Below are 18,808 nucleotides of genomic sequence, written 5' to 3'. Positions count from 1 at the left end.
AGTATTGATGATATCAGTGAGCTACAGTGACCCTATTCCATCCAGCGTCATGTCTCGTTAGCCTAAAGTCAAAATAAAATCAACTCAAATCGGCCTACAGAATACGGGTTCCAGCCGTTTTATTCAGTTACGACATTAAGTTAATTTAATTCAACAAAAAGCATAACTACTAAAAGGTCTGAGCTAATCCACTTTTTTAAGTCTACAAAAACAGTAAGGGAATGTTATGATAGGTGCAGGGGACGCGCACGAGCCATCGTTTTGCGCAAACCCTTCGAAGCGTCCTTCTTAACTTGATACATTATTCCCTAAACATTGTTATTGAGCCGTGACAGGCGAGGCCGACTAATTGTTTGTCAACATGAGACAGATGGATGAGTTATCCACACGCCAGAGGGAGACGCAGCACACTGAGCCCGCTATAAATAACTTGGTATCTAACGCACAGGCGCCACGGTTTTTTTTCGTAAATGACGACTGACGTTTTTGATACTTTATATTATTATATCTGTGAGTCATTTGCGAATCTTTTTAGGGCACTTTTAGTAAGTTTTAGTTTTTTTTATAATTTATATAAAAAATTTAATTCGTAACATTAATTTTCTATTTGACTCATTCAAAAGAAATTCCAAGATAGAACAGTCATGGCAACAATAAATCTTATAGTAATGTATAGTAATAAATTTTGACACTTTGCGAACATAAATTAGTCATAGTAAAATTATAACTCTGAATTACATGGTTTAATACGACAAAATAAATCTGCAAGTCAAACGAAGAAGACACAAACACTTAGATTGTTAAATAAGAAAACTTTTCTAATTAAAGTACACGTCTCATAATAATATGAAAATATAAGCATTTATATTTCTGTATAATGGAGCGGTAAGTGTTATTGGTGTAATAGTGTAGTTTATTTACAGCGCAGTCTGCAGTACGTTGCATGTCCTCTCGTCGCCGACAGCTGCGGTCCGCACCGACACTACACCAGTCTTCCACCACTAGTCTACAGGAGGCTTTAAAAGCTTCATGTAGATTATGTAACTAGTTCTTCTGCATTTTATATTAAGCATTACATTACAGCTGGTTGTATAGATTTTAAATCTATACATCCAGTTGTAATGCATAATGTATATTTTTTATAGATTTGTTTCAGATATACTTCTTTTAGAACAACTGTTTATAAAACTAACAACAAAAGAAAAAAGTAGATAATAATTAAGTGAGAAGAGTAAAGCCAAGTATAGTCAATACACTAGAAGGAAGTCGAGGTCGGCAAAACGTCACCATAACTGTTCCACCGGACGAGTCGAGGCGCCGCGCCGAGCCACTAGACACGGTGGAACCATTGGAACATCCGTCTGCACTCAAAATAATCTACTTTTGCGAAATTAAAATCAAGTCTCAAATAATTTAATCTGAGTGTACATTATATTTTGCATCGTCGCGACTCAAAGGGTCCGGACACTAAGTGCGAAATATTTTCGAACTTCGCCACACCTCGCCCCTACCCCTTCTCACCCCGCACACCCCCGTAACCCAAACCGTCTACAATTTTTTGTAAGTTTCACAATTTTTTAATCCCATGATGACAGATAAAGGAAAAAACTGCACTAAAACCTTTCTTTTTAGGGTTGGAACGATCTTGAGTAGCTTTTGCCATAAATTGTTTAGTTGACTAACAGTTTCGGAATTTTTTCGAGAGAAAAAATTAGGTTTGACTTTAAATGTAACTATAAGGCAGGACAATTGATGTTTGTTTCCGTATCATATTTACGCACAGCTTCGTGAGTTCGAGCAGCAATAGTATCCAACACAGTAATCAACGCGTCTAATTGTAGGTCATCAACCTGACGACCGGTACGAGTGTGAACTTGGATGTAAAGAGATATAAAATATTGGTTGAAATTACTTTTACGATTTAATCTTGCTCTTTTTATTGTCATAATATTTCTGAAGTTTCGAACACGTTACAGACTCGTGGCCGCCGCCGCGCCGCCGCGCCGCCGCGCCGCCGCCGATGAGTAAGGCGTTCGTCGATATTTGAATAATGTCATAACTACCTACCATCCATTTTTCTTTATAAAGAAATCGAGTTAAAATTTATTTTCTTTGGAATACGTTTCACTCGCCACCGAACGAATTAATTACTTACACAAACCTACATACACAAACCATAGAAAGTACTGTATGTGTATATTTTAAATCAATTTTCGTAGTAAATTGTGGTAAGAGTTATTTTTGTATTGAAATATAAGTTTTAAGGTCTCAGTATAGTTACAACGGCTGCCCCACACTTCAAACCGAAACGCATTACTGCTTCACGGCAGAGATAGGCCGAGTGGTGGTACCTAGCCGTGCGAACTCACAGGACGTTCTACCATCAGTAATTACGCAAATTATAATTTTGCGGGTTTGATTTTTATTATACGATGCTATTTCTTCACCGTGGAAGTCAATCGTGAACATTTGTTAAGTACGTATTTCATTAGAAAAATTGGTACCCGCCTGCGGGATTCGAACACCGGTGCATCGCTCGATACGAATGCACCGGACGTCTTATCCTTTAGGCCACGACGACTTAAAACTGTTACTGTGAGCGTGCGCAGATAACTACCACCACCGTGCATATTCAGATTGTGAAACAATAGCAACTCCTAGTTTGACTGACCACCATTAAAAGCCATACACGTTGTGGACACTAATGCGTATTGAACCACTCAACACCAATTATACTGTGCCACATCCACGCATCCATGCTAGGATAATGATAAGTATTTAGCTAATAGGATAATAGATAGGCAGCGACCTGGCTCTGTCCCTGGCATTGCTGAAGTCCATGGGCGATGGTAACCAATCACCATCAGGTGGGCCGTATGCTCGTCTTCCTACAAGGGCAATAAAAACAATTAAAAACATATATGCATATAAGCTCTATAGGCTAGAAGTCTTAAAATTAAAATGTACTACTTATTAAAGTGCTTTTAAAACTAGATGCAACATTTTTGACAATAAAACTATTTATTTCATTCTATTATCTAATGATTTTTACGAGTCCGTCCTCCGTTCCGTTCCCACGCTCGACATTTCCAATACGAACGAGCGGGACGTAATATGGAATTATTTAGGCAGGCTATAGTGTGAAGCATTCGTTATGGCTATGTATATTTGGTGGGATTAGTTCACTTAAGGCGCGTGTACCGGCCTCTTTGATCGGAGCGCGGCCCGGTCCGTATCAACCTTTAATTGAAAACGATGCGTCATTGCTTTTTATTTTACAATTCTTTAATAGTTTTAACTAATTAAAGTATGATGATAAGTTACACGTCGGCGGAGTGCACACACACCGGGAGAGCGGACAAACAAGAAGACATAGTTATTAATGCAAACACAAACACAAGTAAGGGCCGTCCCTACAGACGTCCTCACTCGTCTCCCGGCCCTACCCGAGGCTGTTCTCACGTTCTCGTTTCACAGATATACGCAGTTCCATGATCGACCTACGTAGTTTTAATACATTTGCATTTCGGTTAATAAGGATTTTTCCTTCTAACTTGCCACGTCGACCGGTAAACCACCCCGCTAGGATCTACATTCTACTATGGCTTCTGACGTTATTGCAATTTTGTTCTTTATAAATATATACATTAGACAGCAAATGGCTTTTCTGCAAGGTTGCCTTTCAAAAATGATAAAAATAGCCTCATCAGATTAGTGTAACTGAAGTGTTTCCTTGAGAAGTTTTAGTTAATACATACGTAATCTGACAGATATTATTTATACTATAGTAAACTAAATCTTAGCATTAATCATATAAGATGTTGACTATCTGTCTGTTTGTTTGTCCAGATACATCTTTTCTTGAATAGCTAAACCTATTCTGACGGGACTTCCATCGACAGGTTTGTCATATTTTTTAGGTTTTATTTATTCTACTCCTGTAAGTAATGAATACTAATAGAAACAAGAAAATGTGAACACTGCTTGGGCGATACTGCTCCTTAGCTCACAGAACCGAATGTGACGCATATTCGTAGGGTTGCCGCTTGAGACGGAGCACGTGCCTACTACTAATATTTTACATCCGAATGGTTAGTTACGTGGGCCAGACAGCGACGGTTTCCCGGACTGCCTGTTCTTCCCACAGCGAGGACTATTCAATAAACTGTTCGCGGGACGGGGTTGACCAGCAGAGCCGTTAGTGTAGTAAACAAGAACACTAAATCAGTTCGGAGTTAAGTAGCGGTACCTGCGCTGCGCCACACGGAAGCGACACGGCGCCGACACGACACGTTTATTGCATCGCTCCGGCTCCGACCCAGGTACATTTTATGGCCCCGTACTCAAATGCCTTACCGATGTTTTTATTGATTTAAAGGGAATTTAATCGACCACTGGAAGTGACACACGCTGAGTTTGTACACGTCACGTCACGTCACGAATATTCCTCACTAGTATGGAGCTCACTCCTTCACCTCATGTTCAAGATAATGTGTGAGCGCGCACCGCTTCTAAAAGTTCTTGTTTTGCGTTTGAGTTTAGAAGGTGATAGAGACGTGTCCGCGGCGCCTGCGACCGGCTAGTCATTCGAACCTGCGACTGTACCGCACAAAACATATTATTTCTATGTTGTCACGTTTGCCGTGACTGTATAATTTATATTTTGAAGATTCAATTGCTACAATAAAAATTAATGAAATATATATTGTAGTAAAGCTACATGCTCTATTTTTTATTTCTTACTTGGGTCGACGAGCTCACAGCCCACCTGGTGTTAAGTAGTTACTGGAGCCCATAGACATCTACGACGTAAATACGCTACCCACCTTGAGATATAAGTTCTAAGGTCTGAAGTATAATTACAACGGCTGCCCCACCCTGCAAACCGAAACGCATTACTGCTTCACGGCAGAAATAGGCAGGGCGGTGGTACCTACCCGTGCGGACTCACAAGAGGTCCTACCACCAGTAAACGCATTAGCACAGCAGCCCACCCAACGACGGATAGAAGTAGCAGGTGTGCGACGCCGGCCGCCTCCGTATCTTCCAAACATTATCATGTATCTGATAGCAACATGAGCAGATCCACACAATCAAATTAATTTCAAAACATAATTTTTAAATTACCAAACGACATTTTTTATAATGTTCTGTCTACATCGTGTCATCAAACAAGAATTCAGCGATTTGGCAGTGGAATGCAAAATATTCTCTATCCCGCTTAGACATCTCTACATTAGTTAGAGTAGGCAAGACAATAGAATATCCAAACTACACTTTGAATGTCTTTTGTTTTACTTATCGTGTCCTTTTTGTGTTTTGTCTGTGCATAGCGAGCACGAGCGAGAAGTAAATACCTACGCAAGACAATGGCCCGGGCTCCATGGCGCCGCCGAGACCGACCCTACAGCGTCGTCGCGCCCTCAACTACTACATGACTGCTCTGAACGTGTTACAGACTTACAATTTACACTTCACTTTATTGTTATCATGTAAGTTAGAACTTCAGTTGCTGTTGCTCTAGATCAGCAGGTGGGTCACTCGGTATGAAGTGGTTACCGAAGCGAATAAACATTACAACGTGAGTGCTGCTACTCATCCTCATTTTAGTCCAACGACTAGCCGCGCTGGAGGCCTTAGCGATTATTATTCAAGTAATAATTAATGATGCAAGCTGGCTGATCGTCCGTGGAAAAATTTCTTTCGGCTTGACCGACGGCCTTTTGCTGGAAGTTTACTGATGGTAGGACCTTTCGTGAGTCCGCACTGGTAAGTACCTACCACCGCCCTGCCTATTTCTGCCGTGAAGCAGCATTTCGTTTCGGTTTGAAGGGTGGCGCGGCCGTTGTAACTATACTGAGACCCTTAGAACTTAAATCTCAAGGTGGGTGACGCATTTACCTACGTTGTAGATGTCTATGGGCTTCAGTAACCACTTAAGATCAGGTGGGCTGCGAGCTCATTCACCCATCTAAGCAATAAAGAAAAACGTTGTTGAAGGAGGAAGCATATACGTCACAATAATTTTGATCGACTCCACATCTCTGATTAAAGCAGCGACTGAAATAGACACGACTGTTGTGCGTGTAGCGGTCAACGCCTCGCAGGCCGAGTGTGTGGATTCAAAACCGAGAAAGGCATTTCGAAGAAATTCAATAAATCTGCTTCCGTAATTAACTTCTTCTGTTTTCAAATTTGTACTTTCATACATGTGTTAAGCAAACAATATTCATACAATTTATCTAATGTAGTCTTTTCGACAGAATTTGTGTTTTATAAGCAGGCCGCGGCTAGTTCGCGACGGGGGAACGGAAGACAGAGGATCCAGCGCGCCCTTAATCATATTTGAACTAATGTGAAATATCAATTGCAACCAAAGACTCATGTTATTCTTCACGACTAGGTACTTACTGCTCTCAAATCATCTCTACTCTACAATTGACGTATTTGAGTATTTTTAATTTAGAATTAGGTAAATATTAATGTTTATTTATTTAAATCTATGCAAGGATTGCAATGTTTTTAGAGTTTCACGAGTCTTAGACATGAGTAGGGAAAAGATTTATGTCTTATTTTATTTATCAGGTAGTCCGATCATTTTATAATAATAATTTATATTAGTCAATATGTGTTTGAGGTGGATTCCGTTTGTATTATATATTATTTAGACAGATTTAATTATTATAACTGCATCTGCATCTAATCCCATATTAAGATAAATACAGAAGCTCAATTATCAATTGGTGGTGATCGAACAGGTCGCAATTCTGTGCTCGTGCTACGTTACAAATTAAAAGCACACTTCTTCTCTAGTCTGCCAAAGTCTATAAATACATACATTCATTTTATTGCGTTCATTAGGTACGTGGAAAAAGAGAATTTTTCTTATTCTTGTTGTAGTCATTTTTTAGATATTTACCAAAAGAGCTTACTTAGCTTATGTTAAATATAAGAAATAGTAACAAAATTAAATGTAGATAATACAGTTGAGTTTGAGTCATCGATTATACCTATGGGTCGGTGAGTTGCGCTGGAACGTGCCTACACCACGAGGTACTTACGCGACACCGCTGCACCGCGACATCTCATTGTACTCTGATGTAATAGAACAGGATACGATAATAACAAACATTTTGTTGCACAATATTTTAACTGCGAAGAGTGCGGGTGGTCCCAAGTGCACTTACTGAGACAAAATCGTTAACAATCACGAATTATTTAGAACCAGAGCACCAGCTAAATGCTTAGGCGTCTACTTGTTAATTTCGATGCATATGTCGTCATTTAGCCGCGACCAAATGGTACTGAATTTGAAATTTGGAGACAACGACTGCATAAGTAAATTGAATAAATTTGATTAAATCGCGATGGAGAGATAAAGAACACTTAAGAATCCAGTCGCATCGTTATTAAAGCACATCATCTTTATGTTGATGTACAGAGACACCGATATGAACGGATACAAAACTGGATCTTATCTAGCCTCGTCCAGTGTGTTACCGAGAATTACGAAACTGAGAAAGAGATATGAGATGCATCGATCCAAGATGACCGAGATAGATAACTTACTTGAAACAGACTGGCCGGTCGTTATCACGAACGTTTATCACAGAGTCACAGTCACAGATATCACTGGTCAGGAGATAACGATCTCGCGATAGAGACGTGCGTTGGTAGCGGCGCGCGCGGCAGCACTACCGAGCGACGGTGCAACCTCCACCGTCGGGACCCCGCCCCGGGACTCCGCCCCCCCAGCCCCGCCTCTGATCGGCCGGTTGAGGGTAAAGAAAGTTCTTTTTCGTAAACCGAAGGAAGTTCACGGAAGCGCGTCGAGGCACGTGTGCAGGGCGGTGGGCGGGCCGCCGGGGCCCCGCGGTAATGGCCCGGGCGGCGGCGACGGTTCTTTATGGAGCGGGCCGGTAATCGATCGCCGCCCCGCACTCGCTCCTCGCTCTCTAATTAATTGCCTCCACAACTGCCAGAACTAACGCTAATTGAACATTTACTATCGATCGGCCTTTGTTATTGAAACTATATCCGAACGAACCTACTCCGACATTCACTTACAATTACACCGACTAAATTAATAATGTTATTATTTTCAGTGACAACGTTTGTTTATACCTTATTAACAAATACTTTTTAAGAATATTAATGGACTAGCGACCCGCCCTCGCTTCGCTTCGGAAACATTAAAACACACATGAAACAAAAAAAAAAAATAAAAAAAAAATTGAAAAAAGTAGCCTATGTTCATCAGGGACAATGTCGGCTTCTAATGGAAAAATAATTTTTCAAATCGGTCCAGTAGTTTCGGAGCCTATTCGAAACAAACAAACAAACAAATCTTTCCTCTTTATAATATTAGTATAGATAGTATAATTTTATAAATACTTTCTCAGATTTTCAAGCGTTGGAGATTAAGGAGGTTAAGGGCCAATTGTTTCTTTTAATTCTATTTCGGGCTTCTTCGCTATCCGTTGTTAGAGTACGACGGCATGTCGACTACTGCACAGCTCTCGTGGTCGCAGACAAAAATCTGAATTTCATTCGCGAAGCAACTGCTCTTGAGTTGTTAGGTCTCCTTCGAAGGCGCTCGGGCATCTGCTAGCAAATCCCACCCCTCCTGGCTGAGCCTTTGCTCGCCCACCTGTCCTGGTGAAACTGGAAAGGATTCAGAGCCACCAGTAATCCTTCAATCATAAAAAAAAGTTAATTTTCTTTTTTATTTATAAGGCCCACAATTCACATTGCAAGCTAAAAAAGATATACAATAAAGAACAACAGGTAAAAATCTGGCTTGTAATATAAGCCATGGCTCATCCATGAATATACTGTCCATAGTATGTTGTTATTTTATTTTATGCCGGTACTTTCTTTCTTTTTGCGTGATGAGAAGGAGCCGATCTATCTACATCGACTTGTATATCGGATGCACAGGTGCAGCAGGTTTTATTGGTTAGATGGGTTGAGTAGCTCACGGTCCACCTGAGATTCTTTCATTCTAAGATTTCAGTTTTTACAGTACAATGGCTGCCGCGCCCTTCAAACCGTAATGCATTACTGTTTCACGGCAGAAATATACGGGTTGGTGGTACCTACCGGCTTATAAGACGCTCTGCCACCAGTAATTATGCAAAATAAAAAATTTGCGGGTTTTATTTACATTACACGATATACCTAATTCCTTGATCGATCCTTGATCGATACAAATGTACCGAACCTCTCATCCTTTAGGCCACGACGACCTCAGACTTGACTTGACATGGGATTTTATGCTGATTGATATTCGTATGATTTTATGTTAATACGCGGATACAACGACTATAAATTCTCATAGTTCCCAAACTCACAAGTGTCACTGTTTTCGAAAATGTTTGTTTCTTCCGCAGAGGTTTTAAGTTGGAAAAGATAGTAGTAGGTATGAGATCTCAGTTCCAAACCTATAAGTTTGAATTTGGAATTTGATCTAACAAATTATTTATTTTTCCACCTTCTTCCACCTGTCCGTTAAAAGGCCCGTCTTTCCCGGCAGCGAGCCGCCGTCGGACAGAGAGAGCAGGGGGAGCTCCGGGAGCACCGGGGCAGAGCGCCGCGCCCCTCGCCCGCCCCGCGCTGTACGTGACTCAAGGAGCACTGTATTGTATTTTTGTTGTTGTAGGTAATACTTCCGTGTACAATAATAAATATACGAAACGAATACTTTTACAAGATAAGATAAGAAATAAGAACATCTAGGGTCTGTGCTAAGAGTCATAAAGATTTTTTAGTATTTCAAAACTAAAATAACTATCTATAGCTGTTCGAAGTGCGCTGTGCGATGGATATGTGGTATAGAATAGTTTTTTTTTAATTGCAAATTAGGTGGACGAGCTCACAGCTCACCTGGTGTTGACTGGTTACTGGAGCCCATAGACATCTACAACGTAAATGCGCCACCTTGAGATATAAGTTCTAAGGTCTCAGTATAGTTACAACGGCTGCCCCACCCTTCAAACTGAAACGCATTACTGTTTCACGGCAGAAATAGGCGGGGTAGTGGTATTTACCTGCCACCAGTAATTACACAAATAAAATTTTGCGGATCTGATTTTTATTACACGATGTTATTCCTTCACCGTGAAAGTCAATCGTGAACATTTGTTGAGTACGTATTTCATTAGAAAAATTGGTACCCGCCTGCGTGATTCGAACACCGGTGCATCGCTTCAACACGAATGCACCGGACGTCTTATCCTTTAGGCCACGACGACTTCAAATAGCTTCAAATAGCTTCCATACTGTGCCCCTCTTATCTTATGATTGGAGAGGTTACAAAAGTGATCCTCACCTTATCTAAAGGCGTAACGAGGAGTGTAGGATCGTATGAAACTAGGCTAAATATATATTTTGATTACATAGATGGGTGAACTAGCTCATGACCCATCTGGAGCTAAGCGGTTACCAGAAACCATACCAATCACAGCGAGCATGCCACCCTCCACCATGACGCATAAGGGCCATGGCCGGACCAGCCAAAGGCGCGCTTACCTGTAGTCTGTACCTACAGTACGCGCTACGAGGACTTGGATTTTAATCATGATTCGAGTCGCCGTCTAATATTAACTTAGGTAACTTCATTAAAATTTTTTTCAATCATCACTGCTTAAACTTATTACGCATTAATTAAAATATCATTAATTACCTAGTCAGGTCATAAATTCTGTCACATGTTTAATGTAAAATAATTGAAACAAGTTTATTCATTATGTAACCATTCATATACCAAAATTAACTTAACAAAACATAGATTCTTATGACACTAAAGTTTATTCAAAATGACCTCCGTGATTTTGAATACAGGCCTCAATCTGCGCGGCCAGTCGTCTATCGCAGCACGAACGAGGTCCATGTCAATATCGGCGGCTGCCTTAATCAAGGATGTCTTGAGTGACTCCAAATTGGGATGAGGCTTTGAGCACGCCTTTTCCTCCAAGTGTTGCCATATCTTGTAATCTAACGGATTCAAATCTGGACTGGAGGAGGGCCAGTCTTTGTGCCGGATGAAGTCGATTTCACGCGCAGCCAGCCAGTCTTGTGTTCTCTTCGCTCTATGAGCTGGCGCCGAATCTTGTTGGAATACCCAGTGCCTGTTATTGAACATGGTATGAGAAACAGGTTCCACAAGGTTCGTCAGGACTGTATTTTGATACACAACTGCATTCGTGTTTACACCTTTCTCACAAAAATGTACCTCTGTTAAGCCCCAATAAGAAACTCCCAACCATACCATGAGCGAGGATGGAAAATGACCTCGTTGGACACGCGGAATACGGTTGCTCGCTTCTTCACTACTGTGTGCGTACACCTTATCATTTTGTTTGTTGTAGCTCTCTTCTACGGTAAAAATTTTTTCATCCGAAAAAAGAATTTCCCGATATTTTTTTCCCGCGTACCGCTTCAACAAAGCGCGGCATCTCTTCAGTCTCAGATCCATTAGACGAGCATTCAAAAGATGTCCTGTTTTTCTTCGATATGCCCGAAGCCCTAAGTCTTCATTAAACACCCTTTTCACCGTGGTTCTGCTTAACCCCATCTGAAGGGCCAACAGTTTCTGCTTACGTTTGGGATTTCTTTGAATTCGCGCCTTCACAGCTTTTATCACTGCTGGAGTCCTAACAGACCGAGGGCGACCACTTCTTGACCTGTCATCTACACTAGAGTCTTCATTGTATCGTTTGATGGTACGATAAACGAATCTTTTGGTTATATTCAAATTTTTCACTATGCTAAAAATTTGAATTGGCGCGTAACCGCAACGATGCAACGCAATAACTGCAACACGGTCTTCTTTAAGCGTCCACTCCATATTTAAAAATGAGTAAAATTCTAAAAGTATACATTTTTATTTTCATGAACAATTCGAAATTCGAATTCAATAAACTTTTTTGTGGCCAGCATTCTAAAAGAAAAGTTTTTACTGTGTGACAATACTTATGACCTGACTAGTTATATATTATTAAAATAAAGAATAAAAGAATGGAATTTATAAAAAAAATTAAAACAATTTAAAATGTAGGTTGGTGCTGGTTTGCTATCATCCTCTATGCCACAAGCCCCCAGTGGTTAAGGTTTCATAGTGAGAAATCTCCTCATGTTAAGAATGACTGCTTTCAGCAATGGGCACATAATGCTGCTAGACAACGAAAGTTTCTTAAAGTCCAAACTTTTCGCTATCAAACCGTGCACCGACACAACTCAACATGCGACATGGGGGAAGTCTCGTCGCGCAGCTCTAAAAAAAATTTTTTTTATTGCCCTTGTAGGCAGACGAGCATACGGCCCACCTGATGGTGAGTGGTTACCGTCGCCCGTGGACTTCAACAAAGCCAGGGGCAGAGCCAAGCCGCGCTTTAATTATCTGTCCTTCAACTAACACTGCTCGACGCGCAGAGCGATCTGTTATCACAATATCAGACTTACTGGCGACAATAGATCTGATCCGTGATAATAAATCGGTCCCAGCAGAGTGTAACATGAGCACTTTCAAGAAGTGGTCGTGGTTGCTATTGTTAAGGTAACCGAAGATACACCGAAGACGACAAGGACCACTTGTCACAGGAAGCTGTCGGTCGATAAACGTAGCCTTTTGTGTTTTCATGTAAGTACTTACCGTTTCCATGCTAGTGCCGGTGATACAACGAGAACAACCAGATCCAATGGACTCTCCCGGACGGTGGCACGTGCGAAAGATACATATATTATACCTATAGTCCCGCTAGTTTTTAGTCACGGTAATTTTATTTATAATTGCAAAGACGAAGCCTTCATTTTCCCCAAAAATATTACTGATACGTACCCAGGCCGCTGATGGAATGATCTAGATGAGGTCCTGTGAGAATCCGGTCGATCATACCGCGCTGCTCCGTGCTCCGTGCTCAGTGCAATGCGATCCGCAACACTCAACGTCTCTAGCTCCCGCCAATTCTCGTTAGCCAAGAGTTAATGGAATTAATTAGCCATTTAACATTTCATTACGGATGAACGTGGAAGATGCATTCTGTATGCAGTGAGCCATCGCGAAATTTTCTGTTCAGTGCTGATAAATCGCTTACTATAAAGCATCTATAATAAGGCGACCGAAGAATCGATCTTTTAATTTTTGTTTCATATCCTCATGTTCAATATTGAAAGTTTTGAACATTTCAAGGTACTTATTAGGTATCCGTTTTGCAGAGATATGTGAGAACCACACTCTGGGCTATACATATGGACGCAGAATGGTATCATTAGTCTTAGGTACTAAAATGATCGGTTTAATTAACGTTTCAATTTTCCTTCTACTGCATGAGGTCGCTAAGCAACGAATGCGAGCTCATCGAAGTTTAAATAAAGTCCGAGTCTCAGCAGACACGCTGGTGGCGCGGCGAAGCATTAGCATGTTTCTAATTTTATTTGACACATCAATATTCTTGTGCTTTTGAACTATGTGTGATGCCGCTGACTTAAATGTGTCATGTCATAAATAAGCAGTAGGGACATATTTAATAAGTGTTTATGTATACGAGGAGGGATCGATATTTAATATGAGTGTCTCAAGTATACGAGGAGAGATAAAAAAATAGTGAGAACGACATACTCCTTGGTAAGAAAAAAATAATACTGGCAGGCATAGCTTAGATACATATTTGTAATATCAATAAATAAATAAAATCGATTCTCTTTTTCTTTCTGAACGTAGTCATTTGTTTGCCTCGTGTCGGAACGTGTTCTCGAAAATTGAGAAAAACAAAGTGCGAGCCGTTATTAAATACCTCTGTTTAAAAAAGTTAACGGCGCAAGAGATCCATTGCGATTTGGAGGCAGCATTAGGAGAGTCTGCTCCGCCGTATTCCACTGTCGCAAGGTGGGCTCCTCAATGTCGAGTAGGGAGAACGATTACGGAAGACGAGCATCGTTGCGGCCGTCCATCGACGTCAGTCACCCAAGAAAATGTTGCGAAAGTCGAGAAAATTGTATTGAGCGATTGAAGAGTTACCGTCCGATACTTAATACAAGAAACGGGCATGTCATATGGAAGTATTCAATCCATATTGAAACAATCTTTGAATATGAGAAAAGTCTTTGCAGGATGGGTGCCGAGAATGTTAACCGACAGTTAGAAACAAAATCGACTTGACATTTTGAAGATAATGTTGGACAAGTTTCAAGAGGATTCTGAAACTTTTTATCTCGTTTCGATCAATGGACAAAACATGGGTCCATAATTTTGATCCCGAGATAAAACAGCAATCATCGCAATGGAAACGGCCATCATCACTGACCCCGAAGAAGTTTCGTGTTGTCGCATCGGCTGGCAAGGTAATGGCCTCAATATTTTGGGACTCAGAAGGGATATTGTTGATTGATTACCTGGAGCGTGGAACCACTATTACAGGCCAATATTATGCAGTTTTAATATCCAAGTTTAGGAATGCCATCAAAGAGAACAGGAGAGAGAAACTTCGAAGGGGCGTGCTGCTTCATCACGAAAATGCACTCGCGCACAGGTCGACAGTTGCAATGGTTGCCATTCAGCAAGCTGGCTTCGAATTTGTTGACCACCCCCCTTATTCATTAGATCTGGCGCCTAGCAATTTTTTATCTGTTCCCCAAATTTATATACTTTAGGGGAAACAGGTACGAAGACGATAACGATAACAATTTTTTTTTTAAATAACTTTTTTTTGGAAAGTTATTGAAGCATTGGAAGAGCGCTGGATTCTGTGTGAGAGACTCGGAGACTAGACTAGACTAGAAAAAGAAATTATTAAGTTATCAATAGTCATTATATTCTATCTCATTCTCACTACTTTTTGAACCTCCTAGTAGTTACAACGGCTGCTCCACCCTTCAAACCGAAACGCATTACTGCTTCACGGCAGAAATAAGCAGGGCGGTGGTACCTTCCCGCGCGAACTCACAAGAGCTCCTACCACCAATAAGAAGTATTAAACGATATCTTCCTCACGAACGAGGATCCCTAAAGCAAGTCACTAGTTTATTATTCAAACACCTTTTTTTTTTAAATAACAATGTCCTCAGTCTTTTATTACCGTGTTCTTGGGAAAGGACCCTATATTTTGTCATCTACTTTAAGGTCGAACTAATTATTTAGGTATATATCAAATCAATTGTAAGAGCAGTAGTCCAAGTGTGGTGTGATCTGCGCCTAATAGAATGCATGCCGTTGACTAGGTATGGTGAACTTTGTCAAGGACTCTCGATTATCTAGAGAACAGTTTGATCTTGCATTACAAATTACTCTAATGCTGAACGTCGTTCTAGATAGACCTCGATCTATACCGGTGCCTTCGGAGATCTCCAGAGCACCCTTTGGAGCTTGGCCACCATGACAAGTAAATATTTCTTCGAGCGCCCAGGAACGATGCTCTGAAAATAATGAGAATGCATCGCTTCTTTGCGTCAAATACATGCAGGCCAGTGGTACCTACCTACTCGTTCGGACCCGATAGGCTTATCCATGAAGACCGAGCCAGTAAAGTTCATTAAAGTTCATTTTCGTTATTCATGGAAATTAAAAGCAAGTTTTTAGTCTTCTGTCGTGGATATAATCTGCATTCCTCAATCCGACCTCTCGAATACATATACCTAGTGTTGGTGGTCACAGAAGCTTGCGTTGAACTGTTTTTAATTATTCAACTTATCATTAAAGTTACTATATTTTTATTGGTGTGAAACCAATGATCAGTAAGGAAATAAACGAGCGAGATGTAGATTTAGATTAAGATATTTAATTAAATCTTTCGATAACGAAATTAGAAGAGGTTTTTTTCCGATTATAAAGTGTTAAGTGTTTAATTTTGCAAATAGAAGTATCTACAGTGAACTATGGATCTGTTCGCAAAGCAGCCATGTGTCGAACAGAGGTCCGAGTAGACAAGGCAGGGCTGCCGTTGTGTTGTGATCCAGAACTAGAATCAAGCTCGGAAGAAATATTTTATATAAAAAATCATTTAATTTTCAGGAGGCTCTTTACATTGAGATAAATAAGTAATGATCATGTTATTTTCATTTTATTAATTCCAACCGTTGTGAAACGGCGGGGGACTCATAATATTTAAGAAAAAATAAATAAAAAAGTAAAGTTTTAAATTTCGTGTCGATAAATTTAATTAACTCTTATATTATATACCGGAGAGCAATAAAACGACTTGTAGTGTAGTAGAGCACGTTTGTCCAGAGACAATAGTTGTGTATCGAAAATACGGACATCACCGCTCTTGCGGGGGCCAGTGCTAGCAACACTTCGGTTTGAGCCCCCGTGAACTCACCTACACGTCAAGGCGAAGCTGAAATAGCCTCTCAAGGCTATCAGCGTAGGCAGGAAAAAAACGGACATCACTAGGAACGCGCGAGCCGGCGGAACCTCCCGCGCCCGGCCCATGGCGCCTGAGACCAGGTCTACTCATCTCTCATGCGGATAGAGGCGAGCACGCTTCGAGCTCCTGTAGCCCGCTACGTGTAACATTTCTTTCAAAATAGTATTGGACTTTATTGTGTCATTAAAATGCGAAGTACCTGCAGTGAGCCACTTGTCTGACTGTATTTTTCGGAGCAGTCAGAATTAAGAATTTGTTTTGATAGACACATGTATCACAAGGTCCGCATGCAAAATATAACCTTTACCATTAATTTTAAATTTCGCATTAACATTAATTAACTCGTCAAAGAAAGCCGCCCTGCTATTTAACGGACTCAGTGTATATATGTAGTATATATGTAGGTATATAAGTGATGTAACGTACCGAATGAGTTCAGGAACTATCTACATCGTGAGTTGTTCTTGTGGGCTCAGCATCTGATGGGGAAGGTTTACTGCGGATTGAAGTCGATCTTATGTGTAGTACAGTTTGGATCCGGGTAATCTTATTTAAATGCGCTTCGAACTATTGCCGTACTGTACAATAGGAGGAAGTAGTGATACTCACCGGGGTCTTAAGTGTTCCGAGTGTGGCCCGCACTCCTCCAGCTTCACAGCTTCATGTGCTTGCTCCTGACCTGATATAGCCCATCTATCTCAATAAAGATATATCACAGCGCTTGGGAAGCGGTAAGTGTGAGGCAATTTGTAGGTACATATGTATGTGTGTAAACGCATTGTGTTAATTACACGTTAGGTAAGTCGAGTCTGGCGCCTGTGGTGCGGTCCGCTGTCGTCGCCGATTGTACTGTGGAAGAGCAACCCGGTCGACGGTGTGTTGCGTTCCGACCTGGCAGGCTGGTTCTGCCCCAGCGGGGTATACCGGGACCCCAGCGGCATCGCACGGGCAGCCTGGTAGGGCGGAGACTGGCGTCGTTGGTCGTCGACTATCGCCTCGACGACCTGTCGGTCGGGTGTCCTCCGGGTGGCGCCACGAGTCTGGTTGTAGTGCGACCACGGAAACCCCCTTACTCTGACCGGGCTCTTACCCCGGACGGAGATCGGACGTCGGGTGTAAGAGTGCTGAGGAGTCGTTTAGTGCGGTAGGGTCCTAAAACAACGTTGGGCTCGCGGTTTCCTGCCAACATCTGCAGATCGTCAAGTCGCACATACTGTGCGGGCCTCCTAGGCGCGGGGGCCTCGTAGGAGGTTCGGACGCGGCCCGAAAAACAAAAAGAAACAAAAAAGACGAGTCAGACAGAATTAGAAATTAACTTTCTTCTGATGTCGCCACGGTGGTAGAATGGAGACGATGTCATCTTGATCTGTTATTATTTATTAATTACAGAGGAATAACATTTTACTTTTTCTTGATTTCTGTACCTACTGTTTTATTTCCCATAAGTCGTAGCTACACGTTTTTCTGCTTTTTTATTCTGTGAATACATATCAGTATGTTCACGTCACTCTCCGTAAAAACGCGTAGTGAGCTTTTTGTTCCTATATCTCAATTCATGAATTCTCATTTAGCAGTTAGTTCTTTTTTTGAAATGAACACATGATCAAACAAATGAGGCCTATAGCGTGACACTTACCGTCAGGCGAGCTCTGTTCCTATCCACCAGCGACGGTCGACACTTATAAAACCAAGTATAGCATCTTCGTGCTAGATGGTGCTTTGGTCTGCAAAATAAGAAAATGCATAGAAATAAATTTGCTTTTCCTCAACGTTTAGAGGCACGAACCAGCTCATAGTCTACTAGGTGTTAGATGGTTACCAAGCCCCGTCGATATTAAGACGTGGAACCCGTCACCTACCTTGAGAAATGAGTCTTGTCTAAGCCTCTATTGTGTAGTGTAACGGCTACCCTGAAATATCGGAACACACTACAGCTTCGCGTTAAAAATAGTTGGGGTGGTGAGGTTCACCTGTAGGTAAGGGCCCACAAGACACCCTTTTCTCCATACAGTAAGATATTTAACTGATTTTTCGTGATGTAAATTAGTGATATTTGTACCAGTACACATCCATAGGAACATCATTATCGGATAGAAGAGGGAGAGAGAGAGAAAGGCCGATTGTGTAGGGAGTCGAGCGTTCCGAAGAACGCGGCTGCTTTGTACCGATTCTATTCATGATTCGATAAAAAACGAATAAAGGCCTAAACGCAGGAATGTTGTAGGTTTTTGTTTTAAGCGCCGGCGCCGGCCGCATTAGTGATCGCCGCGGCACGACATCGGTTACACATTAGTCCTTCGTGTACCGACGCACAGACACCAGACATCACAACTCTAGCACGACTGTAAAGAAAATTCGGCCTTAAATCTGCACGATATGGTTAAGTTTAGTTTGTCACGATATGGAATTGATTACTCTTCGCGTTTAATCACGTCAATTGATACATG

At 41.3% G+C, this 18,808-nt stretch overlaps 1 protein-coding gene across 4 annotated transcripts in view; it reads right to left on the bottom strand.

Moving 5' to 3' along the window:
* The window catches only part of LOC114249208 (transcription factor GATA-4), a 63,046-nt gene extending 55,350 nt beyond the window's left edge, over positions 1-7,696 (bottom strand). For all 4 annotated transcript variants that reach the window (XM_089733063.1, XM_028182685.2, XM_089733064.1 and 1 more), the window contains exon 1: positions 7,570-7,696. The gene's annotated coding sequence lies outside the window, so the exon portion shown is untranslated. The remainder of the gene's footprint in view (positions 1-7,569) is intronic.
* Positions 7,697-18,808: the final 11,112 nt, after the last annotated feature.

The sequence above is a fragment of the Bombyx mandarina genome, chromosome 15, assembly GCF_030267445.1.
Source record: "Bombyx mandarina strain Sakado chromosome 15, ASM3026744v2".
NCBI lineage: Eukaryota > Metazoa > Arthropoda > Insecta > Lepidoptera > Bombycidae > Bombyx > Bombyx mandarina.
Note: the sequence above shows the minus strand (reverse complement) of the source record. Positions and strands in the feature narration are given on the sequence as shown.